This window comes from Dromaius novaehollandiae, chromosome 2, assembly GCF_036370855.1.
Source record: "Dromaius novaehollandiae isolate bDroNov1 chromosome 2, bDroNov1.hap1, whole genome shotgun sequence".
In the NCBI taxonomy this organism is placed as follows: domain Eukaryota; kingdom Metazoa; phylum Chordata; class Aves; order Casuariiformes; family Dromaiidae; genus Dromaius; species Dromaius novaehollandiae.
The window spans coordinates 64,123,179-64,145,702 of record NC_088099.1 but is presented as its reverse complement, the minus strand read 5'-3'; the positions used below and the strand labels follow the sequence as shown (position 1 = coordinate 64,145,702).

The 22,524-nt window shown below is 38.2% G+C and overlaps 1 long non-coding RNA gene across 2 annotated transcripts in view; it reads right to left on the bottom strand.

Moving 5' to 3' along the window:
• LOC112984440 (uncharacterized) overlaps positions 1 to 21,887 on the bottom strand; it is a 30,926-nt gene extending 9,039 nt beyond the window's left edge. The window contains exons 1-4 of one of the 2 annotated variants that reach the window (XR_003259499.2): positions 21,634 to 21,887; positions 20,815 to 20,880; positions 1,212 to 1,285; positions 760 to 869 (exon numbers count right to left, since the gene is read on the bottom strand). This is a non-coding gene — a long non-coding RNA (uncharacterized LOC112984440). The remainder of the gene's footprint in view (positions 1 to 759; positions 870 to 1,211; positions 1,286 to 20,814; positions 20,881 to 21,633) is intronic. The other variant, XR_003259500.2, reaches the window with a different exon arrangement.
• Positions 21,888 to 22,524: the final 637 nt, after the last annotated feature.

The following is a 22,524-nucleotide window of genomic DNA, read 5'->3' as shown; positions in this document are numbered from 1 at the left end:
TATTCTCCTTTCAGAACTCCCTTAGGACCTATCCTACACACTTGACCCAGCCCATTTGGAAAGCCATAGACTTTAATGCTCAGCTCTTGGATTTCTTTGAGCCTGAAGGGACCTCTGCAGCTATTTCATCTGTCTTCCCACATAACACGAGCTCAGAAGCCTCTGCCCATAATTTCTGCCTCAAGCCCATCACTTCCATCTGAATGGCAGCCCTCCTTTTATGGAAGACACAAAATCCTGAAATCCAACAGAGACTGTAAAATTGGGCATTTGTCAATAATAGCTAATGCTCGTGGCTCATTTAGGCTTCAAGCAAATTATTTAATCACAGAATGCCAGGACTACAGCTGTCCTCTAGGAACAACCCTTGTTTTCTGTCACCTACTGCTAAATCTGGATTTACTGTTCCTTCCCTCATGCTGCTTGAACGCTCTGCACTGAAGACATGCTGTTAACTCACCCTATTAAGGAGCTTTACTCCCCATGAGCAAGGAGTAAATGTTTTTGTACCATCCCTCATGACGGGTTCTCTATACCATGGTAGAAGGTAACATATAAGAAGGACTTTCTTTCCATGACACCCATCGCTTTTTCATAGGGCAGAAAGCTCTTGCTGGTCTCCAAAGGCTCCCTTCAGTATCACAGTGGGAAAGGGCAGATAGCTAGCAGGGAGATGTTGTGTAATTCTGTGGTGTATCCCCAACAGTATAATTACAGGGCAAGTTTTTGTTTCTATAGCTGACCGGAGCCTTTTTTTACCTTCAAGAGCAGCACCTCAGTAAGACTGGAAGAAGTAATGCCACCAGTGAAAGGCGCTGGTATTGGCAGTAAGACGAGTGTAGCTGGTTTGTCCATGCTTTCGGTATCTGCTGAAAGAGAAAATGGAGGGTTTTATTCTGCCCGCTGTCAAATGCTCTGGCTGTGATTCAGCATAGCACTTACGCCCAAGAATGCTTTTAGACATGCAGAATATTATCGCTGCCTTCAAAAGGAAAATGATAGTCCTAAACCTGCACCTTCATTTTTTTCCATACATGATGTTATTTACGCGATTATGACATGTAGCATTTGGCCCAGTTGTAGACTAAAGGTACACATCTTTGCTACCATTGCAGTTGGGATCACAGAGACACGGGAGTAGTCCAGAGAACCATTTTATACTAGCAGGAATCAAAGCCCATGCAAACGTGGTAATGTGACTCATTACTTACCTCACAGTCTGGTGCTATGTCACAGCATTTCTACATCATATTTCAGCTACAGTTGTGACTGCAGACACCAGCCTCTGAAAGTATCAAAGACAATATTCTGTAAGACATTTTGCTTTCTTCAGTTTGCATGCATTTCTCATTCATGTCATGCACAAATTATCCTTCTACGAAGGACAATTGTCACCTATAATCTGCATTGTATATGTCACCTATCATGTCACCTACTAATATCATCTATAATTCATAAAACTGTACAAAATTCAGCTAGGAAACAAGACCTACCTGTGCCAGATTCTTTAAAAGTGTATAGTGAATCTGTATCTCCACAGGGCTCACAGATAAAAGGGGTTGCAATTAAAAGAAAGCACAGATAAAAACAACCAGCTATGAAATAGGGGATCATGAGGTAAAACAGTGATATGTTCTTATAAGCTGGAGTGTGTCTGCTTACTGTCTCTCTTTATTAATTTTATCTATCCATAAAATGAAGATAATGTTCACAAGTAGATGAGATAGCAGGTGTCATTAACTAGTGACTTCAGAATGTTTCTAGATTTTTAGATGAAATGTGCTAGATCTTTGAAGTACATTAAGTTCATTATTAAGTGCTAAAAATCCCTAAACAAAAATAGTGGTATCTGCAAGATAAGCCATTTTATCACTAATTAAAGGCCAGGTAAGTGAAGCTGTGAGAGTAGAACAGCCGTCTGCTCCACACCTTAGAAAAGATCCTCTGAAGAATCACAGAACCAGCAAAACCATGCACTGCTTGTAAGTACAACATTGTTATTTTTCCTTGCTTACAGTTGCTGACATGTTTACTCAGTTCTTTGTGATGTTCTGGAAAATCTCTCAAAAAGCAAATTGGAGAGCTTAAATAAATACAAATAAGAGTCAAGGTTTTTAGGAGAACGTATTATGGTTGGGTTGGGGGGGGTTATTTTTCTGTGAGAGATATCTGCTTTTTGTCAGGTCCAGAATGAGAAGATTCACAGGAAGAACAAGATAAAAATCTTTCTAATCAAACAACGAAATTCTCTGAATAATAATTGAACAACTGTTAATGAATTCATTAACATAGAACAAAGGAAAATAATAGCCTCATTTAGCAATTTCACACATTAATCCTGTGCATTTTGAGCAACCTTTTAAAAGGTATAAAAATGAAAAAGAAGCAAATCTTGAATATTAAGAGTTATATGAATAAACAGCATGACATTAAAAAGTATTAAACTTCAACCTTATTCAAAGACGCATCCAGCTAGTCTCTCAGCATGTTACTGAATGAATCAATACACACTGAAGAAAAGTCCCCAAGAGCCCATGCTTAGCATTTGGAATACGTTTAAAAAAAAAATCCATCGATTGTATTTTAAATGTTTTGTTTAGGTCATGGCATGGACAGCATCTAAGAAGTTTTAATGATGTAAGACTGGGGCTTTCTTGTGAATGAAATACAAAATCTCTTGATGGTGGAGTGGTAGTTACCCAAAGTGAATCAGGCAATCTAGGCAAAATAACGCTGAATCTTACCTAGATCCCACTCATTCACACACATTTGTCTAAGTGGAGAACTACAGAATCCCATTTCACTTGATTCATATCACAAGGAGACTGGGAGTACAAGTCCTGAGGATGTGATCATGCTCACTTCTCTCCCTCTCTTATGCTTTTCTTTCTCTGAATTACACTGCAACCTGCATTTCAGGTAGACTTACTTTCTTGTCTTTCTCAAATCCTGCCATGTGTCCACTTCATTATAATGTGGTACTTGTAAGAGATAGGATCCCACTTACCACGAATAACTAATGAAAGCGCTTCTGATTTGAAGTATCCCGAAACACGTCGTTTTGCTGGTGTTATGACAGTTCCAGTTTGTTCCTAATGATCTTCTTAGCAGTATCCAATGGATGGAGACAATCTTTTGGGATCTGTCCCCAACCCTCAAGGTGGAAACACTAAAGTCAGGACTCTCCCAAATGCAGCAGCCATCCATCATGATCAATAAGGAATGATGCAAAGTCAACTGTTTGTGAGAATGGCATTTCTGAGCAAGTTATACCAAGTTTAAGAAGGTAAAGAAAAGATGAAGTAGCATGATCCTGTCAAAGAGTGTCAGAAAATGTCTATATCGCACCTTCTGTTAAAATTCATGGGCTGCACAAGGTCAGTAGCCCATTTGCACATGAAAAATATTTCAATTTTGGGGGGAGTGGGGAAGGGGACCTTAGACACTGCAGGATTTTAAGGTGCCTTTTTCCTATCAGTATGCTACTATTTTCCTTCTCCAATAAAGATTAAGGAAAAAATATCCAGAAGCTTAGATTTAATTATTATATAAACCCTAGGGAAAAACACATGCCTCATAAATGTGTTCGAATTAGGGATGACATTTTCAGTAGAATCTACAAATGTATTCATACACAGACACATGTACGCATGTATAAATATACACACATGCACCCCCCACACAGGTGCCATGCAAATCAAGTAACATTGTCATATAAGCATACAGAGACATACATGACCAGCTTAATTTGCTTTGCCTAAAAAAAAAGCCATGTGTAAAGGTGTGCCTAGTCATCCAGTGGCCAATGTACATCTATCTTTGAAATAATTCAGAGAGAAAAGGGTTAAATTTCTCCTCCCTTCTCATAATAGCAATACAATTGGCCTGCCCTGAATGCAGAAACTTGGCAACATAGGGCAACTGTAGGCGCTATATTCACTCTTCCAGGATGCTACAAAGGACACAGAGATAGCAACTTAATATGAATCAGCCAGTAGCCAGAAAATCTGAGCTTTAACTTTCCTTAAGTGAAGCAGGTGGTAAGTTTTACACCCTGTCACCACCTCAGTTGAATTAAGTGATAAAAATAAATAACTTTTTAATAGTGGAGCTGAGTCACTTTTATGGATCCTTGTTCTTGGCTATGCTGGACTGAATCAGTCTTGACATAAGTTCACCATGGAAAGGTGTTATCTTTTTGTAACTTTTCATAATCTTAAAGTCAGTCATCTGACTCTGAAAGGCAAGTTTTTACTATCACACTGAGAAACCCAAACATTTACCATATTTAACTATGAAATAAGGAATGTGAAAGGTGGGAATAAGAAAAAATGAACATGGAAATGTTAACCTAACACTGCACCCACAGAAGGGCACAGCACAATTGGGAGAGCTAGGCTGGTCCTGCTGGCTTTGGAAAACCTCACCCAAAATACAGACTCCTTTAAAACAAGCTGGCAGGCTAAATAAGTGTGAATGAAGATACTGAATCCCATGTATCACCGAGTGACTCCAATACAATTCTGTAGCGAAGTGCTACTGGTGAATCAGGTAGACTCAATAACTATATGTGTATGCACACACTGAATTTATTGGCCTGAGACAAACCACAAGAAATTATTTGCAACATATTCTCTTGCTTTGTGTCTATGTGAAATAGTGATCTTCACAGAGCTGAAATGGAATTGCCAAAATTCCTCACATAAATTATTCATAGTCAATAATTTAACTGGCTCAGATATGAAGAACAAATGACACACTTTAAATACCCTGCAGTATTACATGAGCCAGAACAGTGGCACTTCCAGCAACAAAATAACTGATGGTTTCCTAAACACTGTTTGGTTAACCCATTAATGTTATTCCCACCAATATGTCCTCTGAGATGGTGCCAGCTTTGACTGGACAGGTCACCTGGTTGGCAACGAATCATTACAGCTCAGTCCAACTTGCAGATTTTTTTTCAACTCAGTTTTAAACAACCTTGTCCAGAAGGCTAGCTGGTGCTGTCATCCAAGACATGCAATGAAGCAAATGATAAAAAGATGGTATGACCAGATTCAGTGATGAGTGGAAGACAATTTGTACTAACGGATAGTATTTGTGGCAGACACAGGGAGCTTGTCTCCATCACTCAGTAAATCAGCAGACACGACTGGAGGATCAAAAGTCTGATTCTCAACACAAAGTTCCGGGAAACAGTGAAAAGGTCAGTCTTTCCCTTCATTTAGCTACCTTTTTTTTGCATTTCCTGAAGTCCTTAAGATTTCAGTTCAGATATATCAAACATTTTCCTAGTCATTTTGTATTTCCAATAGTTCAGCTTGCTACGTTTCCATAAACAACACTTCCAACTTGATCTCAGCTCTTGCTATCATTAGTGAGAATGAAAGTGCTTCAGCTAAGAAAAGGACTTTGTGACTAGTAAAAGGATTTTTTTAATTATTATTTTCCAACACACAGTGTACTCCAGGTGCAGAACAAAAGCCTATCCTGAAACTCTTCAAGAAGAGTTATTTGGATGAATTAAAACCTTGCAGCCAGTTGCAAAACTCACACTTATTCTAATGGGACTAGGATTTCTGTAATAATGAGTGCTGAAAATACCATAACTAAATATATTCTTTTAAGTTTTTCCATCAAGTCATCAGCAGAGGACAGTTAAGCAGCTCAGATAAGCAGCAGATAAGTATTCAAATGGTACTGGCTGCCTAGATGGATTAATCTAAATATTAAATTTCTACAGGCAAAAATATAGTAGGTTAAGTTAATACACTTGTCTCTAAATCAAATCAGTTACAATATTATGATGAGGTGATACATAGCAAATGAAAATGCACTTGTATGGGATAGAAGGATAACAAAGATTGATGAAGTAGCATGGTATTAACCATTAATTGTGGTTTATAAAACTGTTTCCACTGTACAGATATAAATGATAAACTTTGGAGGAACATATTTTGTCCTCGTTAGAGCTTACATTAAGCTCTGTGTTTATGAAAAAAAAAGCTGCTAGTAACATGTGGATATGAATAAAATAACTATGTAAAAACTAACCAGAAACAACTGTTCAGTTAACTTTCAAAGAATGCTTTGCCTGGTATTTATGCTTGGCAGATCACTAGATAGCTACAATCAACAACAAACATTGAGAAACTGCCCACAGCAAGCTTAAAGAATTAAGTGGCCCAAACACACCAAACTGTACTTTGAAGCTTTATTAAACTTACTGGGAATTTGATATCCCATTCATTTTGATCCTTTCTGTGTCATGCTCCTGGACAAACCACCCTGCTCCGTGAAGTCTGTTGCAGGAATTTTGCTCTAGGATGTGTTCATGCAGCAGTTGCGACTGGATTTGATCCCGAAGAGCCTGCCTATTCCTAAATGCGGCTGCATCTCAGGGATGTTGAAGATGTTCTGTATCCCCCAACATCAGTCCTTCTCCCTCTGTCTCTCCCACTTACACGACCTTCTCTAAAGCTATATCAGCTTTCTCAGTGAAGTGAATAATCTCATACAAGAGTTAATATCCCCTGGTGCCTCTCTGAGTGTATAGTTATAAGGTGACATCCTACGTTCCACCTGCCTTGAGAACGAAAACTTTGCAAGCCTAACTGGTACATAAAACTAGCATGCTGGAATGAAAGCCCATCATGCAAGTACACGTCAAGAAAAACTAATCCCACTGAAGTCAATAGGAGTGTGCCCTGCCCTGCAACAATAATACGATAAGGGACATTTTGCTTTTGTATCACTCCCATTATTTAGGAAACATTGCTTTCTATTGATTTAAGGCAGGGTTTACCTTAAGGCAGGGCTGACTGTAGGTAAGCTGTAGTCTGCCTGCTGAGGAATACAGTGGCTCCCGCATTGCAAAGAACATCCTATATTTCTCACTTTTCCTGTGATGTGTCAGACAGCAGTTGCAGAGCACTGTTGTGGTTCACAGATGAAAAGAGAGCATACAGATCTAAACCTGGCAATGCTGGAGGTGGCACCTTGATTCCTACTGATCAGACTTTACTAAAATTAGTAGGTCTCTGTCAAATCACACTGTGCACTCAGTAAAAGGTAATTGCAAACCCTTGTCCAAGAATACAGATTGTGTCCCAATGCTGTCACAATGGGCTTATACAGACATCTAAAAATAATGATAACATATCACGTTCTGTGTCAGGAAATTTTAATATTACCAATGGTACCCATTAGTGGCCTTCTCAGACCACTAACTGATGCATCTACTTGGGTTACTATTTATTTTCTTTTATCTTTTCTATTTTTCAGCACCTAGTATACAGATCCTGAGATCTGACTGAAATGCAAAAAGTTTGTTTCTGCACCTGCAGTCATTGAAAAGTTCCTCCCTTTATTCCAGATGAAATCTTGTCTCTATATGTGTGTCAGTGGCAAAATTAATGCTAAATTCATTGCGGATTTGAATTTTAGTCCTGGTCTAATTTAGGTCCAGAAGTTCAGCCTTTTTGTAGTATAGCATAAGGAAAAGTCATGAATGGCAAGACTTTGGATGGGGGGGAAATTAAACATAAAATATCAGTAAGCAAACATGGTGCATTCTGAAGTTTGTTTGGTCAGATTAGTCCAGAATCTACTTCATTACTTACAGATTAAAAAACAAAACAAAGAAATCTTTGGGCCACTTTTCAAATGAAGAGGGAATGTTCCAATATTCATTTTCAACGAATTTGGTCTGAGTCTCTTGGAGGTATGGAGATTATCCAGGACTGTAAAATCTGTTTGCAGTGAAATATTTGTGTTAATGAGATTCAGTCCAATCTGACTGTAGAAAAACAACTTTAAAAATGTGCACAGTTTGCTTTCAACAATGGCAAAGTAACACTGAAAACCTTTCCTTAAGAAAAACAAAGGTTGTACATCATTAGGATATACATCATTAGCAAAGTAAAGATTGTGTTAAGGAGCATCTCCATAGTTTCAGAACTATATAGTCTGTATTACTAGATGTGTGAACAACTTCAGCTTAAAAAATTACTTTTTAAGATGCTGCCCGTCCAAGCAACTCAGATATGTGAGAGTGTTAGAAATTTAAGACCTGTTGGCTCCAAGTCATCTCTTATTTTCAATAAATTTGATAGAAACAGAAGGCAGTTTCACCTTTCACTAACCTCTTGCAAATGTTTCCTGCCCTCTCTTGCAACTTCAGATAGTGAACCTTTTGCTGGTGACTGTAAGTCATCCAACTTTCAGCATTTGTTTTCAGAAGAACTCTTGAAGATCATATCTTTCATCAACCTCTGCATCATCACGCATGTTATTTCAGTGATTAAGTACCCTTATGAACCAGAACATGTTACTAAAAGCCACTAGAGCATTTCAAAAGCACATAATTTGAAGGAAAGGTGTGATAAGATGGTCACTCAACAAAGGCTTTTATTCATTTAATTGGGAAATTTCCTCATTATGCAAGCTATTGGAGTTCAGAAACCAAACTCCTTCTGAGAAGTTATAGGTAAAGTGATAAAGTAGTAACGAAAACAAAGCATTTCCAGTCACAATACATAATAGCATTTTATCAGATAGTTAGACAGACCTATGGATTTTATTACAGGTTTCTTTCCTAGCCATCATATATCTCTGGAAGTGAGATGAGTTTGTTTCATTATTCTAAACTCTAGCTATAATAGTTTGCATTATGGGTTTTTTATTGACATATACAATGGCTCTTTTGATTTCATATCTAATACCTTTTTTTCTAGTGACTTACTTGCAAGACAGCCATACGTTGCTTTCTATGAGTCTCAAACTTCTTAATTAGACCCACATTTAGAAAACACTACGGGGCTTATTGATTAGGATTTTCACCTTTACAACAGTGCTCCAATTTGATAAAGATAAAATATGCCTGATGCAGAAATAAGAAATGGTAATCAGTCCATTAAATGCTGATAACAGGCAAAGATAAGTTGCTTTTCATACATATCAAATATTTGGCTTCTCCTCTCATTCTCAATAGATGCTCAGCATTTTATTATATTAATATTTTTATAAGTAACTCCTCAGAAGATAGCTAAACTTTCATGTTTTATAGCTGTGAATTATCCCTAACTGGTTAAAGGTTTTTAATATCATTAAATCCATTAAGTATTAATAATATCAATAGCAACTGTGAGATAGTGTGGTTTTTTAGACAGATGAAATGCAAAGTGAGAGAAGAACATATAAAACATAAATAAAACATTGAAACATCCCTCAAAACACACATGGAATCAAAATGCAGCATGATCAATCAAGCTGTGTGAGAAAGCTAAGCTAATTCAAGGTAGTCACCTAAAGCTAAGAACACACACTATGTTAGGCATATAAAAACAAAAAAGATAAGAGAATTAGAGAAACAGTTGCTGCAAGAACTTGCTTTGATGTCTAGAAGCTACTGCTGAGGATCTAATACTTAGCTGTGATCGGAAATATGTTCTAGAAACTACAATTTAACATTGGCCTCTATGCTCCTACCAAAACTCTGTCTCATACATTTCTGCCTATTGGTTCATATAGCTACAGCAAATGTCCTTTTGGCATTGGACAGTTATAAAAGGAAATGCTTCACAGAGGAGCATACCACACTAGACGTTCCAATAAGATTACCTCCCTGCAAAAGAAGTTTCTTAATTTCCCACCCGCAACTATACCCCAAATCCTGGCCATTCAGAAATCCATCAGCCTCAGTAACATACACAGAGATTACAAGTATATATTTAAATAGTTAATTTGATATGTAAAAATCCCCAAATGTCCTGACAAACAGCAAAATGAATGAAGCCTGTTCCTTATGAATTTGTGGCCTTTGACTTTCATTCCCCTGTCAAGAAGCAGACAAGCCTATGATACACTTATGATCTACCTCCCAAGAAAAAAAAAATACATTGCTGTTTTAGGAATACAGGTATCATGATATCACAGATGGCTTCTGCCAAGCGTCAGTATGACCACTGAGTTCTTCCTGTCCTCTCTCCAGTGGAAAGGTCTCCTCTGCTTGCCCATGAATTTACATGAAGTTGTAAGACTTCCATTCTTCCTTCAAATTTGGTAAAAACTAGCAAATAGGTCAAAAATGTTTTGGAAAGAGAGGGAAAGCTATTGAAACAGGTGGATGGGTGAATGGACATGCAGCCAGCAATATCATAATAAATCTTATTCCATTAGAAAGTCAAGCTAAAAATACAAAGGAGTATAAAAAATTCTACAGGAAGAAATCTCACTAGCGTTTTCCTGCAGCTGCTTTAAGGCTGAGTAGCTTATTTTGCTGAATGAGTGGGGAATGTGGAGAAACACTCCTCACACACACAGTCATCAGTCAGAGTAACCTTAATGCTGAGTATGGCATTTTTTTTTTTTCATTACAGCTGCAATTCCTATTCCTGTTGGGTTAATTTGTTGTTTGGAAATGTTTTTTGCATGACTGAGCATCTTGCTAGTAGAGAATGATTGTGCCCTAGAGCTCTGCCTCTCTTCATTTCATCATATTACATAACTACTTCATGTCTATAAAAGCTGTCTTCTTGTGCAGTACATACATACCTCTCCCCCTGAGGACACAGCTCCCTCCACTGCTGACAGCTTTTTATCATTTGCACCATGTTTCCTTCCCTCTTTTCCATTTAAGCTGGGAATAAGACCTGCCTTTTCCTTCTAGCCTTATTTTCATTTCTGAAGGTCAGTGGACCTACTTGGAAAATTTCCTTTGCAAGAAGCTTTAATTCATTTAGTAACTCTGTTGTTTGTGCTTTCTTATTAGATGAGAGAGATTGTCTTGGCAAGACAAGTATTTTGAGGACAAGACTTGAGTCATGAAGTTAATGAGCAAAGACGGCATTAAGTCCAGCACTTATTATAAGACATTACAAATAAAACAATATTCATCCTTCGAAACTTCTAGCAAACATAGAACTTTTTTTTCTTTCTTCCTTCCAAATGTAGAAGCAATCAAGGGGGAAAAGTGCATGCAAGAAGTTAATAAAATCTACCATTCAAAAGCAAGCAGAGATGCATATTCATTAAGACAGCAGTATTGCTTGAAACATTCTAGGAACTAAACTATGATTCACTTGACAGTGCTGTCTCACAAATACATAAAGACATTTAATGAATGGATTTAGCTGTCTGGTTTAAGGACATTTTCAACCACTAAATATTTGCTAATAACTCACTGCTGGAAGAGATCACATTGCCAATGGCATAAATCAAAGTCTCATTATGAAGAATATTTCCAATATGCTGCCCTTTATATGAAATCAAAATTACTACCCTACTTTCCTTGGACTAAATGTTGGCATTCAGCCACAAAATAGAAACACAGTCCAAAATTAAATTAAAAAATTTATTGGGCTCCTAACTTCCTATTTATGAGAACAACTTTGATGGACAGAATGAGAGGGAGCACACAAGCAGTGTGACAGCACCTGGGGTTTTTGTCACAATTGTATTTCTCTTCAGCCAAGAGGGAAAAACATGGAAGAGAAAACAATATGCATCTCTGAGTAAAATTCTTATGTGCTAGTTTTTTCTTCATAAATAAGCAGTGGCATTTGGGTGAGAAAAGGAGCTTGCAGCAGCATACTGTATATACATGGCTGATTCAGGCTGTCCTATGCAGATGCTAGAGGTAGCAGTGCAGTTTTAGGCAATTCTCACAGGTGGAGTTAGGAGAAAAGCTGCTCTCGGCTCCAGGGGGTCCAGGCAATCTGAGACACAGCACTGGCTCCCCCATTTGATGGCACTTCTCAAGAAAGAGCAGGGCGCAGACAGATGTTTATCCATCCTTCTTAAATTTGCTCATTAAGACAGCAAATGTGCTTATTTTCCTTCTCACCCTCCACAGCTATAGCTGTATCAGTCTAAGGAGAATGCGCCAGCATGGAAAGACAGCCACTTATTTTTAATTTTTATCTACGCACACCAAAAATTTGAGCTTTATCTAATCCATACAGGGCAAAAGATCAGATGCTTTATGAATAATATTTGAGTTAAGAACTCCAAAATTTGCTGGATAAGCTGGAAATCTTGTAACACTACAACTTTGCAGAAAAGCTTTGGCAAGGGAAACATAAAAGCATAATCTATGTAAAAACACAGGTTCAGGGGGAAGCGGGTGATAGAAATTGAGAGGGGAATACCATAGCTGTCAAACTTGATCAGGACTATAGCTAGTCCTTCAACATGCCTGCAGGAGTAATCAGTTTCAGTGGCCTCCCATAACTCCCGCTACAACCATCCCCAGAAAATACTCCTTGGCAATGTGCAACAGTTCGCATTTGGCCTAGGACCTAACTGATGTTATTTATGAATATTTTCACTTGAAAAAAAAATCTGGTATGAGTCCAGTTTTGGGACTGGGAAAAGGCACAAATGATGTTTAAGTCAGTTCAGGATTTTTTTTCCAACTCATTTTGTAACACCAGAAAGTAACTCACACCCTAATAGCTTTGTGCCCTCTCATAACCTTTCTAGATGAAGTTAAAGAAGGTCATTAGCCTCTTTGCATTGTCACCCTGTGAAAATAAACTTGGGAGGCACTAGCTTTGGACTGATGCCTAATCTAATGCGATTAATGTGCTGCACTGTGGCTGCATTTGTCAAAGTGGCACTAAAGGAAGTGCATGTCCAAATCTAGTGAACTATCAGGCAGCTTTGTTCAAGTTTCTCACTTCTGTTGCACTGCCTGAGATTGTTGCGCTTCACTCAGGCATGGTAAAAGCTAAGAGAGCCATGCAGTAACATTTTGAATAGCTGACACGAGTCGTCAATATAATGGTGCAAGGTAAAGAACTCACAGAAGTCTGCGATGTCCTCGTGGTATCACTCTGTATCTCATTTACCTACAGCCAGCCACACAACTTGCAGCGAGTGTTACACAGTTGGCTCTTCACAAGGGCACCCCACAAGAGCCCATTTGCAAGCCTATAAGCTTTTGCCATGCCTTAGCAGGGAGTACATAAAGTATTGTTTGGATGACTGCACAGAGTCTTTCTCTACAAATTCCTGGGAATTCATTGCTATTTCTCATTTTATTGAATAGAATAAGTAGAAGCTCATCCTCATAAACTCAGAATACTAAAATCTACATTCTTCTGGCCTTACAGAAAAGAAACAGTATCTTAACATGGGCTCCTGAATCCCGCCGTCAGGTAAGCAATGTTTAGGGTCTCATCTGATCATTATACCTCAGGAACATGATTCAAAGCCCATGAGCGCCTCAGCGGTAGATTCCCCACTTGACAAACTCTAGGTTTTTAATGGCTTTTCAGAAGGCTTGTTTGTAAGGTATTGTAATTTGCAGGGACTATATGAGAAACATCCAGTGGGCAACACCCACCAAGCATCCAGAAGGATGAGAAGAAAACTGTGGCCTCCAAAATAATTCTACCTAGCCCGGTACTGGGTTTCAGACCTGGCCAGGAGTTGATGCTCAGGAAATGGTATGAAGGCAGGACAATTTTTTTTGAGTGTTGGAGAAAATACCAGGGAGGTGAACTGTTTTGTAAGTGTCAACCCAGATGATGGATATAATTAGATCTCTGATGGTAAAATCAGTGACTTTGAGAGAAGTTGGAGCCAAATTAGAGTTTCATGGCCAGCCTTTACATTCGCAAAATCAAAATCCAGATCTGACTATATGAAATACACTGAAACTCGGATTTTGATGTTAGGGATAAAAAATCTTTAGCAGAAAAAAGCTGTGTTGCTAGCCTGTTATGACTGATGCCTGAAGTGTATGTGAGAGTCCTACTGCTCAGCATGTAGTTACCACCAAAGGCATACCTCAGTTGTATGTTTTTTCTTTTTTCCTCAATTATAATCCACATATTAAATTGGATTCTTCTTTTCAACCATCCCTTATGGTCTGTGACCACAGATTTCCATATAGTTTATACTTCAGTGTTTTCCTTGATTTGTTTGACATTCGTCTTAGTGTATTTACTTAAAAAGGCTCTTGTATTAATTGTCCATTAAGGGTCCTTTTTTGTTCTCGTGCATTTCTTGAACCTTTAAATATTGTTATTGTTAATAGGAAACATTCTATTGTTTAAAACAGAAATAATCTCTTTTATCTAACAGTATCATTGACCCACTGGTGATATGCTAGAATTTTGTAGCTTTAAACAACACATAGCAAAATTAAATCAATAACCTAATCCAGGAACAATGATTCATTATGAAACTAATAGCTACTAGAAGTTGAATGTAGTAATTGTCTGGGGGAGGGTGGTTGATTCCTTGGAGTTTTGTGAGATTACTTTCCCCTTCATTTTCTGTTATGATCAAATCAACACCTTAAAAATATTTTGACCTTCTTGCCACATCACAAATAGCCTTTTCCAAATATTAATATTTTCCAAAGATTAGTACTTACATTTTTAAATGTCTAAATACTTAATAAGAAAATGCAACAGTTACAGCTATGATACTCACATAAGATGTAAGAGACTCAGGTTTAAATCAGCCCTCTATCCAGCATAGATACCACGGACTTAAACTTAGTTATTGCGTACCCTAAGAAAATGTGCCTACCATTCAAGTGCTTTTCTCCTTAAATTTTGAAAGGAGCTTGCATCCTAGATCTTAGAAACCTTTCTCTCTCAAATGGATACATTCCTGTAGTATAGAGTTTGGCTTGAAACAAATCAGTGTTCAGTGAAAAAAGTGTCCAAAATTTCCAATTAGAGGATTTTTAATAATGATAATCAAGCTAATTTTTAAAAAGTCTTTCAATCAAACTCTGTGCACAGTGTCCCATAATGATATGTTGGGCTTCATTCTCAGTAATGATTTAAAAAATGTTGCTTAATACATAGCTGCTGTGACTTTGTTGAACCCTGGAAATCTTCCATTCCTAGGCTGACCGCATATATCAGGTATAGCTACCAAGTTCCTGAAATGCAACAGGATCATTGTTCAGTTAGTCACAAGATTTTTAAAGCACCCTTTTAAGGTAAAAGGATTGGCCTGCCCATGAATGGAGCAGACAGCCTGTTCACAAACTTGAAATTGAAGATGACTTTATTCCGTTGAGTGGTTTGAGTACTATTATCAAATCCTGCATCCTCAGGTACATTACAGCAAGTGCCTCTTTAAACTATTTCTTGACATTCCATACTTGGAAAATGTAACTTCTGGAATGTGTCATCTATGTCCAAGAAAATTAAATAAATGATTACTTTTACAAACACACACATATGTCTTTAAAAACATGAAGGCAAAAGTGCTTCCTGAATCTGTATCCAGATTACAGCTAGTAAGAATTATTTTAAGGAAGCTTTTTGGCATCTTGAACTTTTATTGGTTTTTGTTTGTTTGTTTGTTGTTGGTTTTTTTGGAAACAAGTTTTTACTAAACTTTCATCAAGTTGTCTTCTTGAATGGCAAATGAAATTTCTGGTCAAATGAGAGGACAGTACTGGCCATACCTGTACGGGAGGAAAGATTCCAGCTCAGTTCCCCAATATCCAAGGCAGGAGCTGTAGTCAATGTACTATAGAACAGGTTTCCTACATTTTTATCTGTTGGAATAGCTCCCCTTTATATTAACAATTAAATATACATTGGTCAGAGTGTTAATTTAGCAAAAAAAGCTTCACTTTGTTTGCACTCAACATACAAAAGTACCCCCATCTCTTGGTATCTTGATACATGTTCTGAATTATGGAAGAGGCTTTATCTCCCTTACTTTGGTGAAAAAAATTGGAAAGTCTCCTTAGTTGCAGATTGACATGGAGCCAAAACAAACACAGAAACACCACGTTCTTTGCAAGTGGAATTCAAGGGGCTGCTTGGCTTTTGCTAGAACAGAAAACAACAGTAACAGCAAAACAAAAAGCCCAGCTTCTGCTCTGGCAAAAGGGAAAAGAATCTCTGGCTTAAATCTCCTTCCAAATCCTAGCTCTACACTTCACATGTTCACATACAAAGGCCATTTTATACTTTATAAAATGCTGCTGTAACAAATAATTACACAGTATTGTGTTTGTGCTGTTGTTATATTGTGGAGACAATATACACACAGACAGTTTTCATCCCCTACAACTTGTATTCCTGCACGTCATTTACTTATGATTTATTTTATCAAATACTCCGGGGAAGATCCCATTAAAACATCCCATGAAGAATGTAGTGCTTCAACAGGGTTTTTACATGTTAGCATTTTCAAGTGCTACAAAATTCCCCTATATTCAATGCTCTAGACTTCCTTACATCTATTAACATTTCTTGATATGCCTTGGCATACTGACCTTGCAATCTTTTGTCTGATAATTTTCAACTTTTCTTTCTTTCAGTCTTAATCGTCTCTGCTCTATAAGTTTGCTTGCACACCACTTCACATAGCACTTGCGGCAGAACTGGCAGAGATGTCACTGCTGCACAGTGGGGGTTTCAGCTGCTTCTAATTTGTTCCCACGTATACCAAAGTGTTTTCCAGAGGCTCTATTTCTTGTGATTATGTAAAAATATGACTTGTCTAATGGAAATCAGGGAGTGACAGATATAACTACCTTCCACCACTGGAGTAGATAAATTCTTCCCAAAATAATGAATTCCTGCATATTATATAACATTTTACTTACATGCTCCAATTTTAATGACAAAAGCGATCAAGACTCAGCAGTTATTTTATGTTTAAAAGGAGATCATCAAGTATTCTTCTCCAAAGCCCAGGCATTCTGCAGTCTCCATAGTTTGATGGCTATGTGTCTCTGAGTTATTGTGTTAGATATATGCGCCAGTTGGCCTATTGAACTAAAACCAGCCAAAACCTTTTCAGGAAATGCAGTATCTGCTGAAAACATTTTTATTTCTGAGAAAACTATAAAACTCTAATTGTTTGGGATGTCACCATGACTCTTTAGAGTGCAGTGACTTATCTTTTGGAAACTTCTTGACTACATTTGCTTTACATTAAAGTTATGTGTTTGTGGATAGCTGCAGTAATATGAAGGTCAGCAGAAATCACTGATTTTCGTTGTTTGTTTTTCCAGGAAAAACAAATTTTTCCCACACACTTATTAATTCTAGCTAAATTAGGTTGCTTTTTTAGCACAGACTCTTGACCAACGTAACACTATGCCCTTCTGCTCCTTATCCCCAAATTTCTTAAAGAAAAGTTGGTTTCACAAATGCTATTGTGTGTTGGAAAAATCCACAAACAAATCAGGGAAGAACTTATCAGTAAAAGCCATACTTTTCCTCTGGTGGAAAATGGTTTCCTCTTTTATGTCACAATAACTCCAAGACTACAAATTCTTCTTATTGACTATTGCAGAAGCAATTACTATTTTCATGTTTAATTTATAAATTATCATCATAACTACTCCTTCCACCACAATAACTCTGTTCTTGACAATCCACAGGGTCTAAGGATGTCACGGAACAGCTTCCAATTTAATGTAAAAACATGGAGTTGGTTTAAAGACCAATACTTTTCCTCTCTTCTTCCCTTTATAAAGGAAACAATACAAACATTGTGGGATTCTCATGTCCTGATTCTCTCCTACCCGCTTTTTTGTTTTGTGTATCTACTCTTGCGTGATTTTCCAACTGTATCATTATTACTGTCTCTATGTTCAGCTGTAGCATCAACAGAATCTTTCCTATAAAGCCTGTGGTCCTGATCAGCAAATGCAAATTTTGTACCTCATCAGTAGTGATGACCAACAGAAGTAGTCAGGTGGCTGCAGTGAGGAGAGGCCAGGACTGGTAAGCAGAATACTGAATATGCCAAAGTGGTTTGGTAGGCCTATGATCAGACTTGAACTCTAGAAAAACTGAGAAAGTCTATGTGAACTCCTGAAGGGCTTAGCTGAAAGCAAATGGCAGGCTGGGCTGGAGGCTAGAGAGCTAAGCAGCTTTCCAGATGAAGAACTCAGCCAAAACAAGAGTCCAGGCAGGGCCTGAGTAGGGCAGGTACAAGAACTGCTATCAGGTCGCAGCTGGGAGCCAAGGTATGTCCAGAGCAAAGATACGACAGGGAGTTTCTGACAGTTTGACAGAGCTACAGCATTTGAACTGCATCAGGAAATTGGTAAAATTCCTTAAATTCTAGGAAAGGAGGGAAGTGAGCAATTTCCCAGTCAGTCTTTTAGCAAAAGGACTGTGGCAAGAGCGTAGCAGATCATTGTCTAAGTGGGCCTGACAGAGGCTGACAGTCATGGCTCTAACACCTTTACTTTCAAAAAATAGGGAGCAGCCTTTCTGTTTTATTTTGAAATGGTGCTCCACTTCCTGGAAGGGATGCAGCTATTCCATGCTGCTCGGTGAGCAAATACTCTTCTAATTACTTCCAATTATTGTCACAGCTAAACGTTCCTCCATGCATAGGCATTCTCTGCGACAAAAATGATCTCTTCCTTTATTTTTCATATCACTTAAGAGAGCATCAACTTGCAGAAACCATCAGCAAAGAGACACAAAAGGGCAAACAATAAAATGGATGAGACTATTAATACTTTCAGTTAACCGCTGCCATTCCTACCTTCTGGAAGATGGGCAGAGATATTCCTGCTTCTTATTCAGATACTCTAAGGGCATGTTTTAGCCCAGATTCTCCCAAGAAATTCAGAAAAGCATATTAGACCAATAGAAAACAATGAGCAGCAAAACAATCAAAGCTTGGTCACCTACCAATTTTGTTCTGCATCCTCTACGTGCCTCACTGCAATAGCTCTAGTTCTTTGAACACGCTCTGAGCCCCACAGTATCAGTAACACCTCCTTGAACAGCCTAATAACCAGCTGGTGAAGAAGTGGCATGTGTTGTGATCAGCTCAGAGACATATGTGCATTAATTGGCCAGCTAGTACACGCATGTTAGCTGGCAAGCCAAACAGACCAGGTAACTGTTGGTTTCACCACGTTGCCACTATGTCAGTGAGGTACGGTGATGTTAGCCTCTCTCCTTTATTAGCAAACTATTTCAGGGAACTTTCAGGAATACAGTGCCTTCCATTCTGGCTTAACTTGGCCAGCAGGCATAAACGTCCCTGCAGGAGAAGTGGTGGGAGACCAAAAAGCTGGCAGATGGACTGTATGATTGCATATGCCTCATTTCCTTAGAAAAGCAGGCCAAAAAGTATTTCAAACCCACCTCTTCATCATTAATCTTGCAAACAAAATTTGTTCTTAAGAGGCTGAATGTAGTTCATTGTGCAGCTGACTAAACAGGGTAAAATTTAGGATGCAGAGGAGAACTATATATAAACAAGGAAAAAGCATAGGACAGCAGTAACAGCTTGGAAGGTCCAGAGGGGAAAACTTCTTCCTTTTATATTTTTTAAACCATGAAAGGTGTAGTCAATTCTTTACATGAAGAAAAGACTATAGTTATACAGGTGGTAACCAAGTGTAAATTGTATGGATGATTAGAAACAAAATATGGCAACACCGAACTCTAAAAAAACAGACGTTAATCTCAGCAGCATGCAAAGTTTCTATTATAGTTGAAGTGGGTGTTTGTTATTTCTCTACTGACCCACCTGCCAATTCCTTCCTCCTAAGCTCTCTGCCCAGTAATAATACTTTGTTCACAGAGTATTCTTCTACTTAACATAACTTCAGGGTGTTCAGAATTATTTTATCCCCATGTATTTCAGACCTGCTGATGGCAATTAAAACTGAAAGGCATGAAATTTTAAAATTGTCACTAAACATTGCCACAGTCACTCAAATGCATAGCAGAAGGGAGTCCTTAACATGTACGTCATCATCTCTATGTTTAAATAAACACATGGCATACACATGTGTGTTTTGGTGTGCAGAGAGGGTAAAGGTCAGGAGGAGGAAGGAGAAATATTACCATTTGCTCCCATGTCAGGCAATGCTGAAATACATTGTCAAAATCAATACTCTACCCACAGACAAAGCAGATTAATATTTTGTTTTTCTTACACAGTTTGTATGCTTGGTACACTGTGCAATCACAACCTCTTTTATTGTTTGATCTTCACATAACTATGGAACTCTGTGAGCAGCAAACTCTAAAAAACTTATTCTGGAGAGTGTCACTAATGGCATCACTTTGCTCATTCAATTTCTCAAATGAAAGCAAGAATTTTAAAGAATAACCACAGAATCCTAGCTTACTGCTGTGATGTAACGAAATGGATACCAAGGCTTTTATCCCACAGAAAGGAATGCCCAAGGTAGATGCATAAGGTAAACTTCTACACATGGTTCACTGTGAAGAGGTAGGCTGCAAGAAATCATGCACTTCGCACTTGTTTCCTCTATCAATCTTAGGAGAAACACAGACTTACCTTAAGAAAGCCAGGGAGGAAATTTTTTAATGTCTTTCTTTCCATGCAAGTTCTACCTGGTTCCATCACCCTCATTTCAGCAGTGTTAAAAGTCAGAAAAAGACAGCTGTCTTCAACAATTTTATTGCTACAATCATTTGCCTCGCATTTTAGATCACTGAAGAGCAGGAAATGTCTTCTGCAGTTAAAAAGTTGGCTGAACATTTCCAACAATTGAAAAAATATTCCTGAAATTTTGAATTGTAAAAAAAATTGAATTGCAGGTTTTTTTCCTGCTTCTTTCTTCCCTATTTAGCTCTCATAGACCACTAGGGCTTACTTCTGTGGTCTTTAACTTATCATGGCCAATGTTAACTTCTGCTGAATTTCACTTGATTCTCCAAGCAATCCCTGCCAACAGGATCACTCATGCACTGAGTATTTATTTCCTGTACGTGATGTTATTGGAAAGCGGCTTTATAACAGCAGCACAAGAGGCAGCAGAGACTTGAACATTTTGTACAGATCAAAAGAAAAGCTGAAACTTTAACTTACATTGCAGCTCAGGCCAGTATCCGTATCATGTCTAACAACGACTGCACAACAGAAAGCAGCGATCAACTAGAAGGAAACAGAGGGAACTGTCAAATACTTGTGCACCTCTTTTCAACATTTTGCATAAGATACGTAGCATGTACAGAACCATTTGTGTACTTAGTCTGTTCAGTCTAGACTCCTGATGATAACCTCTTGAATTGTTTTCAACATCTTGTTACAACCATCCCTTTTATCTTATTCTATGATTTTAGTGGGACTGTGATCATCCTGTTTTAGGGAAAGTTCAGGTTCATATGGGCAGAAAAGGACTGTCACATCCATACAAAAAAAAAAAAAATGTTTACAAACAGTAATGACATACAATGAAACAGTTCTTCTATTCATAATGATAGTTCCTTAACTAACCTCAGAGGAGAGTGAAGCAAAAGTACATGAGCGTTCAATTCTCATGTTAGCAGGAAGTTTACTTTCCTTCATTAATATACCTAAGTGGTATTCTAAAAGTCTGTCCACAGCAGGTTTCTCTTACCATTGTAATGGCACTGAGGTTCTACCCGGAGCTATAGAAACACTACCAGAAGCAGACAGATATAACTTGCCGTGATAATGTCCTCATCTGCTATTTGCTCAAATTTTGCTCCAGCTAGGGGGCCATCGGCTAATCTGCCAGATTTAAAGACATCATTGCTACAAACGATTTCAAAGATGCTATTTTTTACAATTGTCACCTTCAGTATCTTCCTTCAGAGATGAAATAATACGTTATTCATGATGGATTTAAAAAAAAAAAAAAAAGTTAAATATATTAGCACTCACCCTCTTCCTCTGAGAAAGGCTCACTCCTTTGTCCAGATGACAGATATATTTTTCTAGAAGTTGAGATGCAGAAAAAGGGTCAAACACAAAAGCCTTAAAAATACTGCCTTGAGAAATTGTCACTAGTATGGTAATCTACAGAAATGACAACGATGATACTATTCCAGGACATTGCCTTAAAGTGCCTGTTTCTAGCCATATAACCACACACAGGAAGACATAGAGCTTGTTTGTGTCTGATATCCGAGGGAGCTGTGTCCCACTAAAGGAGAGCATGAGCTTACAGCACCCTGATTGCTCTCTACTGTCAGCACCACCCCTGTGCACACTCAGTGGGCAAAGTACTGATCTGTTGGGCTAAATAGCACTAACGCACTTTATAGCACACTAGCAATTCTACTTTTCAAAGTGCCCCTGCTTGCTTACTGAGTCATAACTTCCTTGAGCAGAAAGGCTGATTCTGTGTAATTACCTGCAGCAAGCACAATGTGTTATGCTATGAGAATATGGTATGGAGGCTGTGCAACCACTTCTTCACAGGGCATGGAGCACACATGACTAAATAGGTAGTGCTAGCAGCAAGGAACTAGAAAGCGGAAGGGAGCTACAGTTTCCTTTGTGTCCCTTAGCAATATCCATATCTGCAGGTAGAAGCTCCTGAAACTTTTCTTTAAATATTTTATTGTCAAGATATGCACCTAACACTTAGCAGTTGCATCCCAGTCAGACACTGCTATTTCCAAAGCTGGCTAGCATGCTGTGAAGGCTGGAGCAGGACTTTGGGGCTGTTGGAGATGGAGTGCATGCATTTTGCACATGCAGTGTGGCAGACTGGTTAGAGAGCTGGCTGGGATTTGGCCCATGTCAGGGAGCACACTGTCAGCATGCAGG